The sequence below is a fragment of the Amblyomma maculatum genome, chromosome 11 (genome assembly GCF_055883805.1).
Source record: "Amblyomma maculatum isolate TAMU_Amacu chromosome 11, ASM5588380v1, whole genome shotgun sequence".
Classification (NCBI taxonomy): domain Eukaryota; kingdom Metazoa; phylum Arthropoda; class Arachnida; order Ixodida; family Ixodidae; genus Amblyomma; species Amblyomma maculatum.
In genome coordinates this window covers 50,540,826-50,553,752 of record NC_139354.1, presented here as the reverse complement: position 1 = coordinate 50,553,752, position 12,927 = coordinate 50,540,826, and the positions used below count along the sequence as shown (strand labels likewise).

General features: G+C 49.9%; 1 pseudogene; it reads right to left on the bottom strand.

Annotated features, from left to right (window-relative positions):
• Nucleotides 1–5,427: 5,427 nt before the first annotated feature.
• On the bottom strand, nucleotides 5,428–7,372 carry LOC146173783 (uncharacterized; annotated as a pseudogene).
• Nucleotides 7,373–12,927: the final 5,555 nt, after the last annotated feature.

Here is a 12,927-nt window from a genome sequence, read left to right as displayed (position 1 = left end):
ATGGAATGAAATTCCTGTACGCAATAAAAAGTGACGCTTAGCACGACGCACGGGGATCCGAATGTAGTATGTAATTCCTACTAGGCCATCCGCACAAGGACACCTCAGCGAAGTACTTTCAAGTACTGTTGTACGCCGGGCTAATTAAGCCCGGCGTACAACATGGGAACTGAAGCTGAAATTGTATGACGCATGATAAAAATTTCTAAACGCTCATTTAACCGTAAAAGCAACCAAACGAGCACAAAGTAAGCTATTACAGATGGCCCCATGCTGTCCCCATGGGGGCATCCCATGCGAGCACCGGGAGAGATTTGCTACTCGTGGTCATTACGGTTCCGCCTAAACTGCCCATTTATGGCTTGGTCGGTACCAATTTGTTCCCATGTGGGAACCAAACACAGCAGAATCACTAATAGGCTCAACTTTTGTAAGGCGAATTGAACAATCAATGTTTTAATGCCAATGTCAGTTAACACGTCCTAAACCTAAAAGCTAGCGGCGCAGTCTCTACGTTGGACTAGTCGACTTGGTCTGGCTGGCTGTTGCCCACATGTGGTAGTTGGCATTATCGGCGATGCCTAAGTTTCATAGTGCGAAACATAGATAACTACTTCTTTACAATATCTTTGGTAGTGAACAATATAGAAAAATGTATTCCAAACACTAATAATAGGGGCTGGCCCTGAATTCATTATAAATATTGTCGCGAAGAATTTACCTTGGCTGTCGAATAATAGCGCCGTCGGGAAGATTCTAATGTAGTGCATTCAATTCTCCTGATGCGAAATAGTTATGCTGCAAATTTCCTGCCAACCCTGCATAACACACAGGTTCCAGATTAAATAGTATAACCTTTAGTAATGGCATAAATACGGTTAGAACTGCTACGTAAACTCCTCTGTGGAAGCAATTACCGGAGAATACAATAAGAATCACATAAATACAATGGCACACTAAAGATATGACGGAGGAGTTTCGGAGTGTGAACCGTTCTCGGACCTAAATTTTTTTATTTTTGATGTTAGATTTTTTTTGCGTGTTATTTTATCTATATGATCCAATAACCACCCAGTAATAATTTATTGTTCACAGTGCAAGTCTTTGTGGATTTTTAGACATGCCAAAATAGCACTTCAGAGCTAATGAGTGTAAAATGCTATATAAGCCGCTTTGGTTACCGCCGGAAACAGCAGAGAAGAGATTTGAAATATGTTTATTTTAGAATATTGAGCAGTCATAAAACATAATGCTGTTTTTTTCCATTTTATAACAAATTCCCAGTTTTACACCCGGCTATAAAAATGCCAATTCATTCATAGCGCAAGGCAGTGCCGCTATATGGTGGCCATAATAAAAAGAAACAAAGCATTTACGAGCACACATAGCAACTCCACAAACAAGTATTCCAATAAGAAAACGCTGCATTTTCGCCAGCATAGAGGGCACGCGCTCGTTCGGAACATACGGTGACGCACTAGCAGTTGTCCACGTGTCACACTAGCTACCTGATGCTCCTTAAAAGGGTCCTCTGGAGAAAGAAAGCGCAAAAATGATTAGTGAAAGCTTAAATCCAAGAGAGTTTCCTATCACATTTCTTTTCACCTGTTGCTTTTTCTAATATTTCCATTGTCAGTGAATGGCTCAACTGCAAAATTAGTGCCCTGTGATAGCAAAAATAATAATTTTTGTTTTCTTGAAAAGCAAATTTACAATGTTGTCTGATTGCCTCAACTTATAATAAATGCCAGTATTGCAGCAGCTTGATTAAAATCTTTACTGCTGCACCAAAATAGAAGAGAACCCATCTAGAAATAATCCCCAGGGTCACACAAAGTCCTCAGTGACAAGGTTGAGCACCGATGGTGTCAAAACCGCACATGCCCTAACCAACTAGTGAGGCCAATGCATTTTTAATCATATTGTTACCGGGAAACGCGGGACCAAAGTGCGCTCACTGACAAAGACGACGATCGAGGAACGCGGGCACGACGAAGCGTTGAAAAAGAGAACGACGCTGAGAGAGTAGATTCTGCACGGCTACCGAAGTCTTAGCGTCGAGTTCAGCCCATCGCAGTGCTGTCACATTAAGTACATCCCCGTAACATCATGGTGGAGGTGCGGGGTACTATTGCAGCGTCACCTCCGGGAGCTGCATCGGCTAGTTTCCCGTGAAGCGGCCGGCAGAGGACGGCGAGGAACTGCGGCTAGGAAGAGGTGAACGGGAACGGCGGGCTGGCGGCGAAGGAGAGCGACTGGACACAGGAGGAGGCGGAGTGGTATCGGTGCGGGGCGGCTCATTACGAGGCGTGAAACGGCGGTGACCGTAATCGGAGTAGCGGTCAACGTAAGGGTAACGTCGAGGTGGTGATGTCCAGCGGCTGCGGCAGTGGCGAGAGATGTGGCCAACACGTGAGCACGTGAAACAGATCGGCCTGTCGTCAGGGGTGCGCCACTCCTCAGGATTGCGCTCACTGACAAAGACGACGATCGAGGAACGCGGGCACGACGAAGCGTTGAAAAAGAGAACGACGCTGAGAGAGTAGATTCTGCACGGCTACCGAAGTCTTAGCGTCGAGTTCAGCCCATCGCAGTGCTGTCACATTAAGTACATCCCCGTAACAATATTTAGAATCTGAATACATGCTTAGAAAGGTACTTAGCAAAGGTTTAAAATTATCAGTGCCAAATAAATAATGACTACTGAGATATAAATTTGTCAATTTGCTACAAAGTTGCTTCATTAGTAATGGCTCACCCTGTTGCTTCATCTTCCTTCTCACACCAGATAGGTTCACTTAAGTGCCATGATAGTAAATCCGATAGAAACGGGAATCCTTAAGGAATTATCACAATAATTATTACCAGAGTTTCGTCCGTTGCTCATGCGCTAGTTGGTAATTTTTGCTGCGGTGTCAATATACACCGCCAGGGCCGAAAGGGTTAACCTGCTTACTGCCAATTTGGGGCCCACGGGGGCTTTCTAAGGGCCGCTTCAATTGGGCTCACCTTATTTTTACACTGTAGAACTGAAATACGTGTTGCGCTTGCTGCAAGTGTCCAAAAAGACCCATGTGGGCCACGTTTGGTCTTCTTTTTAGCCCGTCGCGGCAAATGGGGGAGCTATTCAGCATTTGAGTGAGCAGCCCGGTTTGGCTATCCCATGTACCATATTATTAAGGGCCATATTTGCATCGTATCTGCCATAAAGTGTCATGCAAGACACAATTGTGCGAATCAAGCGGGCAGACTGCTTTCCAACCCCATCATATGCCAAGTGGTACTTATTGAGATTGGAAGTGGGCAGACCCATTTGGTGTAGACCAGGAGTTTTCTGCACATGGCCCCCATTTCTGTTGGAGCTTCACTCGAGTACCCCAAGAGGAACCATTGTGAGCAACATGTGGCCATGACAGTTTTAGATCGGCTTAGCCTCTCGCTTTCGACCTCTCTACTGTTCCCCTGGAGCTCCGTTCCGGCCTTCGCTTGCCCTCACACCCCTTCAGTTTGAACGAGGGCAATGGAACCCGCCCGCTCCCGGCATCTTCCCCTGCTGTTGTGGCTACCGCTACCTGGACCATTACCAGCCACCAGCGCGATGCCCAGCTCTTTGCCGGTCTTCACGGCGACGATGCCGATGACTGCCTTGATAATTACACCCGAGTGAGTTCTTTCAATCGCTGGGATGACTCCCACAAGCTACTGAATGTTGTCGTCTACTTGACTGACGTAGCAAAAACGTGGTTTCTCAATCACGAAGACCACATCCCTGATTGGGCAACATTCCCCCAGCAGCTAGGGAAAACTTACGGCACGCAATCTGATTGTTCTGAGCTCGCTAAGAGGAAGCTCGAAGCCCGTCCTCAGCAGCCTGGCGAGTCCTACACATCATATATCGAGGACGTTTCAGCCCTTTTCCGCCGAGTCAATGCTACTATGACGGAAGCTAAACGCGTTCGCCACATTATTAAGGGCATCGGAATCGTCGCATTCAACGCCTTGTTGGTTGGAACCCCTCCACTGTGTCGGATATAAACACCACCTTCGAATGCCTGGACGAACTTCAGTGTGCCGCCTGCCACAACACAACATCAATAATGGCGTTCTTGTTGCGGAAACCACCGCGCCATTATCCGTGCCTATATACAGGAGGAGCTCGCCAATCAAGCAAGCTTAGTTCCTGGAAGATCGAACCTCCCGCCAGCAACTTCAGCTTTGCGCAGCTTCGTCAAGGACAAAGTGGCCGCCTTCACCTGTGCCGTGGCACCAGCCACGTCGACTACCGCCTGCCGCTTCTCCACGTACGCTAAAATGGCTTCGAAGACACCTGCCCCAGCTTATTCTCCTTGTCCTGCTCCTGTGTGTGGCCATGTGGCTCCAGTAGCCCCATACTCTCAACAGTCCCGTCATCGACAATCCTGGCGTCATTCCCGTCCAGTCTGCTATTACTGCGGAATCCGCGGTCCAATCTCCCTCGTCTGTCGCATGCGCCATCATGACGAACCGCGTGGTTATGCTCCATTCGAGAATGCCCACCTGCGCCAGCCTGAGGCTTCTATCACATACTCCGATTCCTTCCGTCGTTCTCCTCCGCCGCAGGATTACCAGCACAATTTCCGACCCTCTCGTTCTACCCGATGCCGCACCCCATCACCTTTACGCCACCCGTCCCAAATTCCACCGCTCTCCCAATCATTCCTTCCTAGCACGGATAACTAGCAGAAGCAGCTTTTTTTGGAGGGAAAGCTGTTTCATAAACGAAATCTGGAATTCCTCCTAGACACTCGTCTAGCATGCTGAAAGTACTGATCGAAGGAAGCCCTCATTGAAGCCCTCATCGACACGGGTACCGCTTATTCAGTCAATAATATCAACTTGTGTTATCGTCTCCGCAAAGTAAAAACTTCGTACATCGGTCCTCCTCTCCGTTGAGCCAACGGTACTACCATTACACCCATAGGGGAAAGCACAGCACGCGTTCTAATCGATGACCAGCTGTATTATATTGAGTTTGTGGTGATTCCGTCGTGCGTTCATGAACTAATTTTAGGCTAGGAATTTATCGTCGACGTCTGCCCTTATATCCTGCCATGACCGCCTCAATCACATTGCGGACACTGACTTCGAAACAGAATCTGGCTCCGCCCCACTACGTATGGTGCCTGCCCTTGACTACGTTTTGAGCCCTGGCCGTGAGCACCTCATCATTGTTAACCTGGATTAAGCACTTGACGACGATGCTTTAGTGATGCCAGCACCTCGGTGGACCTCCGACGGCATAGCGCTTGCCTCCTGCCTCACCTGTTTCAACCACGGTTGCGCGGTGGTCGCAGCGATGAACACTAGTACCCAGCCTTTATTTTTACCGAAAGAGGTTGGATGGAAAAAACTTATTTTCGTCAGAGAGCATGTGTGGACGATTCCGTGTTAGATGGCCATCAACCCATGGCTCACGGCGCCCTTGGTGGCCCACTCCACGGCCCTTGTCTGGTCGACCAGGTCTGAGCTGGCCAACATGGCCTCCCACTGCTCGAGGGAAGGATCACGCATAATATCCGCCGGTGGCGGTGCTATGCTGCAGTTCTATAATATGCTGTCATAGGTTGCCAATTCCTGACACCATTTGCACTCCAGCTGAATGTCCGGGTAGATTTTGTTCAACACGTATGGGTTGAAGAAACATCTAGTCTGCAATCATCACCAGACGCATTCCTGCGCCTTCCCCAATTGCTTGTCCGGGGGTGGGTAAACCCTCCGCTCAAGTTTGAAATTATTAGTAACGTCATGAAAGGATACCAGCCCATCTCTCGTGGACCTTCCCGGAACGTCCGGCTCATCTACTCGGCTGACGAAACCTCGAGCATTCAAGTGAGCCGTCTCGCTCCCAGGGTTCCCAGAGTGTGCAGGTACCCAGACAATTTCCGCCTCCGTATTCCCTCGCCCCGTGGCCTGATTCAGCAATCGCGCCGCTGTGACAGATATTCTGCCCCTCGCTAAATTTCGGATGGCTGGTTTTGAATCGCTGAAGATCAGGTCAGCATTACTACTAGTTATAGCTAGTGCTATCGCCGCTTCCTCTGCAGTTTCTGGGGAGCGGGGTTTCACTGATCCGAAGGCGATCAAACGTCCCCGCCAGTCCACCACCGCAATTGCAAATGCGTTCTTGTCCTTATATTCGGCGACATCTGCATAGACTGCCCCGTTGTACTTCCCGTACTTAGCATGTAAAGCTTTGGTTATTGCCTTCCTGCGGTCTTCGTGATGTATTGGATGCATGTTCTTGGACAAAGGTTTTATGTACAAGCCCTTGTGCATTTCCCGCCTAATCTGAATTTTCCTGTCACCAGCTGGAACGTCAACTCCAATGCCGATCCTTTCCAATATGTCACTTCCTGCTTTTGTTTTTGAAAGCCTACTGATCTGCATCACCAAGTGCGCCTCCCGTAGTTCTTTTAGGGTGTTGTGCACCCCTAATCCCAGCAGCCTTTCGGTAGACGCATTGTGAGGCAACCCAAGGGCCGCTTTATACGCCTGCCTAATCATAGCCTCCACCTTGCCTTTTCCATCGCGTCCAACTTCAAATAAGACGTCGCATACACTATTCTACTGAGCACAAACGCCTGCACCAGCTTACACAAATGCTTTTCCTTAGCACCTCTCTTACGATTGGCGATTAGCCTTACGATTAGCCTCACGGAAGCATTGACCGTACTTTTAAGCATTTCCAAGGACTCGCTATTCTTCTTGTTAGTCTGCAGATACATACCCAGGATCTTGATCGTTTGAACCTCAGCGACCGGTACTCCCCCCACTTTGACCTCTAAGAGGGATACATGCGAGGCGGCACATAGTGCCTCGCATGTATCCCTCTTGGTTTGTCCCTCAGCACAAAAAGCTCGGACTTGGGCTGAGAGCACGAGATTCCTGCTTCCCCTGCTAGCTCCTCCACAATATGCACCGCATGCTGTAGAGTTTCTTCCAATTGTGCGTCACTGCCTCTTGTTACCCAAAGAGTAATGTCATCATACTAAAATGTATGTTTAAATCCGGATATCCCTTGCAGCCTGGTTGGTATCTTGATCAAGGCGAGATTAAATAGGAACGGCGACAATACCGACCCCTGCGGTATCCCCCTGCCCCCCAATGGGAAGGGATCCGATTTCATTTCTCCGAATAGAATCTTCGCAGTCCTACACTCCAGAAACGATCTGATGTAGCGGAAGGTTCTACCTCCCGGTCTTATGTCCGATAGGTTCCTCAATATTGCCTCATGGGTAACATTGTCAAAGGCCCTAGTTAGGTCGAGCCCCAAGATAGCCTTGGTGCCCGTGCCGTACGCAGGATAAACCAGGACTTTTTTTAGCTGTATCATGACGTCCTGCATTGATAAATTAGCCCTGAAGCCAATCATTGTTTCAGGTATCAACTCCTTGTCCTCTACATACCCCTGAAGCCTGCTCAGGGCCACATACTCCATCAATTTGGCTAAACCCGATGTTAGTGAGATGGGACCCAGATTCTCAATGCAGAGCTTCTTCCCTGCTTTAGGAATAAATGTAATCCTAGCATACTTCCGCTCTGGCGGAATCTCCCCGGCCACCCAATATTTATTCATCAAATTCGTGAGTGCCCCCACTGACTTCAAATCCAGGTTCCTCAGAATTTTATTAGTAACCCCGTCCGGACCCGCTGCTGACGTGGTACGAAGCTGATCCATTGCAAACTCCACCTCCGCTACCGTAAAGTCTGCATCTAATTCAAGGTTTACCTCTCCTGAGTAATCCGTCAAGCAACCGCCTGCCTCTGCGTTTATGTAACGACTTTGGAGTTCATGTATAAACTCCCCAGCCATGCCTTGATACCGATGCGCTAACCTAGCCATTTGCCCCTTCTGCGCAGATTTGGTTGCCGTCGGGTCTAAAAGGTGCCTCAACAATTGCCATGTTTTTTTTGCATCCAAATTGCCCGTTCATCCGGTCACAAATCTGCCCGCACTGTTTTCACTGCAACTCCAATGTGTACGTTTCGTTTCCTCGTTCTAACTTGGCCATCTTTCTACGGAGGACCCCATTATGCCTTTGTTTACTCCACCTCCGAAGGAGACTCGCATGAGCTTCCCACATGTGTAACATTCTAGAGTCAGCCGTAGAGCCCTCCTCCTCCGTTGGAACCTCTTCTGTGGTACTCTTCACGGCCTGCTTGAGTTCCTCACCCCAGGCTCCTAAGTCCTCGATTTCCCCGTTCACTGTGTCATTCCTGACTTTCCGAGATCGGTCCCAGTCCATCACTCGAGTTCCTTTCGCCTTGTCTTTGTGCTCAGCACCACTAAATATCGTGGAAAGGATATAGTGATCACTTCCCAGTGGCTGCCCTGTGTTTACCCACTTTGCATCCCTGATACCATTCACAAATGTGAGGTCAGGAGAGGTGTCTATGCTCATGCTGTTGCCTATCCTCGTATGATCTAGCGGGTTGTTCAAGGTCGTCCATCGCAGGTCCTGGGTAACCTGCCAGTTTATTTCCTTTCGGGCTGGCTCGGATGTAGCCTGTGCATTGTTGCGCTTACGTAGGAACTGGGACACAATCGGAGACGACACAGAACAGAACACAGAACCACCAACTAGCCCAATTTGAAACTCTCCTAATCGGATGTAGCCCCACTCCGGATGAGGCGCACTGAAATCCCCCACCACGATGAGTTGAGACCTACCCGCTAGCCGTTGAGTCTTTATCAGGAGGACTGGCAAGCCCGCCCCCTTATCTTTTGGAGAAGAGTATACATTAAGAGCAAAGAGACTCTTATCGCCCTTTTTTGGGCAAAATCTCCAGCAGGACGTAGTCTTCCCTGCTGCTATCTATGGTATGCTGAATCACAGTGGTGTTGCGATGGACTACCATGGCCGTGAAGACGCTCCATACACCCCCTCGATCAATATTTGATGGTGTAAGTCTTAAATCCCGGTAATTTAACCGAGCCGCTAGCCTCCTGCAAAACTATAATGCCCGGCTTACTATCTAGATTTTGTATGTGCAACTGCAGGTTCCCCTCTTTGCTACGGAAGCCCCGGCAGTTTAACTGCCCAACCTCGATTTGCTGACGAGGAGCCATGGTGAGTCACTAGGTTAACTAACATCGGCTCTTGGCCGACTACGGGAGGCAATCTAGCCTCTAGCATAGCATTTAGGTGTTTAAACATACCCATTACTTGGGTCTGGAAACCCCTCAAGTCATCGGTGGTGGCGTCAAGCCGCTCCTCAATCTTGCCTAGTCTGGCTTCGATCCTGTCGACCCAACCATCCAACCTATCCTGTCTTTCTTCCAGTTTTCCTACTCTCTCCGCAAAGGTACTGGCTGCGGCGTGTCCACCGCCGAAGTTTCTGCTACTCTCTTTGCATGAGCTCCCTCATCTGCCGGCGGCGGCCTTTTGACCGTCCCCCGATTCTCCACTTTCTCCACTTCCATAGCTGTGTTATCGTCCACGCTACAAGCTTTCGTCTGCGCCGCTTTCGGTGGGGCTTCCACGCTAGAAGCGTTCGCCTGCGCCGCTTTCTGTGGGTCCTGGGCCAGTGGCGTCTGTACCCTTTCTACTCTGCCGGCTTTAAGCGCGCGTTCCATCGCTGCCATCCTAGCTTCTATCTTTTTGGTAGTTTCGGCTTGCTGCAACACCTGCCTTTGTAGCTCCTTCTCTCGAACAGTCTCAGTTTGGGAGCCCGCGTTAGGCCAGCTCACCTTTCTCCTCGTGTCACTTGGACTTCTTTCAAGACCGGAACCTTGCCCTCCTCCTTTGCCACGCTCGGGTCCCCGCAGTGACGGGAAGAAAGCTGACCGGCCCCTTCACTTGCTATCGCCTCTCGCACCGCCAGATGACCGCTTCCTGGGCCTCGAACACCGCTCTTCCTTGCCTGTTTGGCTCTTGTCCATGTTGCTGTGCTGCAGACCCGTGGGCTGCTGGCGGGCTAGGCGAAACTTGCAATTGTGGCTTCCCGTGCTGTGCGCCCCATGGCACACGATGCAGTCCGGCGTGCAGATCAGCGACTCTCCGTCCGGTGGTGCAGGATGTTCCTTCACTCAACGGTGACACAGATTAGTCTTCGGACGATAGCAAACGTCCGCCCGATGTCCCACTCGTCTGTAGTTATAGTAGGTCTCGACTAACTCTAGTGTTGGCTTTCTTTTTGAGGGAGATCCTATTCGCCTCGCCACGTGTCACCCGTTAATAATTAAGGGGTATTATCAACGATGCGCCCTTAACGGTGCGCACACTCCCAGACACCCTTAGAGTGAGTGGGGGTAGCTGTTCCGGTCGCAAAGGAGATGCCCTCGACTTGCGTGGCAAGCTCAGCCGGAATTCAACTACCTTGTAGTGACAGAAGGGGGGTGGTCGTTTGGTGCCCAGCGGTCGCCGGTTCAAACCAGAGTAAGGATCGGAGTCAGAAGTAACAAACAAAACACAATTTATGTACAGCAAGAGACGATACAGAGGAATACACAAGATCACTTGAAATACAACAGACGAGAGGTTCACAGAATAACAAACGCTAAGCATGCAATTATACAGGTATTCAATAACATAGAGGCTTTACAACAGATGAAACACGAGAGAGTACATAAACAAACACCAAATTGTTCACCGGGCACTGTTGCAGTCCGACGCCTCAAGAGTCACGATGTGGCCGCCATACGAGACGAGCGCCGCTCCCTTGAAAGTCCGTGGGCTTGCCAGCAGCGGGTGATCCCCGGGAGTCCAGCCGAAGCGCGAGCACGTCGCAAAACACTTGACGAACTGAATGACTGGCTGACTGGCTCAACAAGCGGCGCGGTCGCTTTAAATAGGGCGCACCGCGTCTGTTTGTTAACACGCGCCAAAGCTAGCGCGCACACACACATAGCTTCGCTGGTTATAGCTCCCTCTTCTCCTCCCGTCGAGCCGCGCGTCGTCATTGGCCAAGTCCCATAGAACCTTCTCGAAAGGCCTGGCACATTCCAGGCCGATGAACCACCGTCCTCCCCGGGCAAGGGGAAAGAGGGTGACGGCAACGCGTACAAAGCTACGCACTCTCCCGCGCGGGGAAGGGGGTTTTTCTATACATGCTTTCCACGCGACGCCGCGCGGGCCTCGCGCCGTGTCGGCTTAATGAAATTGTGCGCCGATTTCGTGACACCACGCTTTCCTGTCCTTCTCCACCATCTGATGCTCTCTACCTCAGCGACCTTCCTCGGCACTTGCGGCAACAATTAGCACTGACCTAACTTCTGAAGTGTTGGCGGTATTGCTCGCAGTACTTTTCAAACACAGAGACTCTTTTGATGTGTGTACGTCACATTTAGGTCAAACATGTGTGACCTCTAACCAGACAGGAAAGAAAGATCAAGCATTGTTCGTCGTTGCCCATATCGCGTTTGCTCATCAGAACCCAAAATCATTGAGGACGAAGTTGCCGACATGCTCGCGCGAAATATCATCCTTGCCATCGATCAGCCCCTGGTCTGCCCCTGTTCTTCTCGTCAGAAAAAAAAAGATGGTTTTGTGCGGTTTTGTATGGATTATCGGGCCCTTAATAAAATAACCCGCAAAGAAGTTTACCCTCTACCACGCATCGATGACGCGCTGAACTGCCTTCAGGGAGAAGAGTATTTTTGAAGTCTCGACTTGCGCTCGGGATGTTGGCAAATTCCCATGCATGAATCCAACAAGGACAAGACTGCATTTGCTACTCCCGATGGTCTGTATGAATTAATGTGATGCCTGTCGGTTTATGTAATGCTCCAGTTACATTTGAGCGCATTATCAACACGGTGTTTCGAGGAATGAAATGGAAGACATGCTTGTGTTATCTAGACGATATTATCTTCTTTTCGTCGGACGTCGCCTAGCACTTGCATCGTCTTACAGAAGTTCTCACTTGTCAGGCACGAGCCGGTCTCCAGTTCAACACTAAAAAATTCCACTTCACTAGCAAAACCATCAGTCCTCGGCCATGTCGTTAGCAAGGCAGGCATACAGCACTATCCCGACAAAATTGCAGTTGTAAATACTTTTCCTCGGCGCAACCGCAGGAAAGAACTGCGCAGCTTCCACGGGTTGGCGTCGTACTACCGACGTATTATGCGAAACTTTGCTTCTATTGCGGCCCCTTTACAGAAACTCCTGAAGTCTGACGCGCTTTTCTTACGGTCCCATGAATGTTAACAGGCCTTCCAATTCCTCAAAAAAGCGTTCACTTCAACTCCTGTGGGTCGAATTTTTGATGAGAGAGCTCCCACCATTCTTCATACTGACGACAGTGACAAGGCATCGGTGCCGTACTTCTTCAACGCAACGCTGCGTCCGAAGAGCAGTTTGTGGCTTACGCTAGTCATTCTCTCACAGCAGCTGAGCGTAACTAGAGCATTACGGAACAAGGATGCCTTGCAGTTATTTGGTCTGTCCAAAAATTGCGACCCTATTTGCATGTCCGCCACTTCATAATCGTCACCGACCACCATGCCCTCTGTTGGCTGTCATCGTTAAATAACTTATCAGACCGACTCGGCCGCTGGGTGCTACGTTTACAATGGTGTACCTTCACCATCACGTACAAATCCGGCAGAAAACACCTCGATGCTGACGCCCTCTCTCGTTGCCCTCTGTCTTCTACTCCAACCAACTCCCATGCAGCAACTCCATTCTGCCCCTCACGTCAGCCTTTCGGTAATCGTCTAGATGCTGCACCCATCAAGGCCTCTCTGCTGGACCTAAGCAATAACTTCCCGGCATTGCAACAGACTGATCCTTACTGCAGCATAATTATCGCTCGCCTCCGCGGTCAATTACCGGCACCCAAAGGTCGCCTGCGTCGTCAACTTCGCCTTTCCCGGAGACAACACGGAACGCTACACCGCTCTGTATACCACACTACTGGTCACCGGTGGGTTCCCGTTGTTCC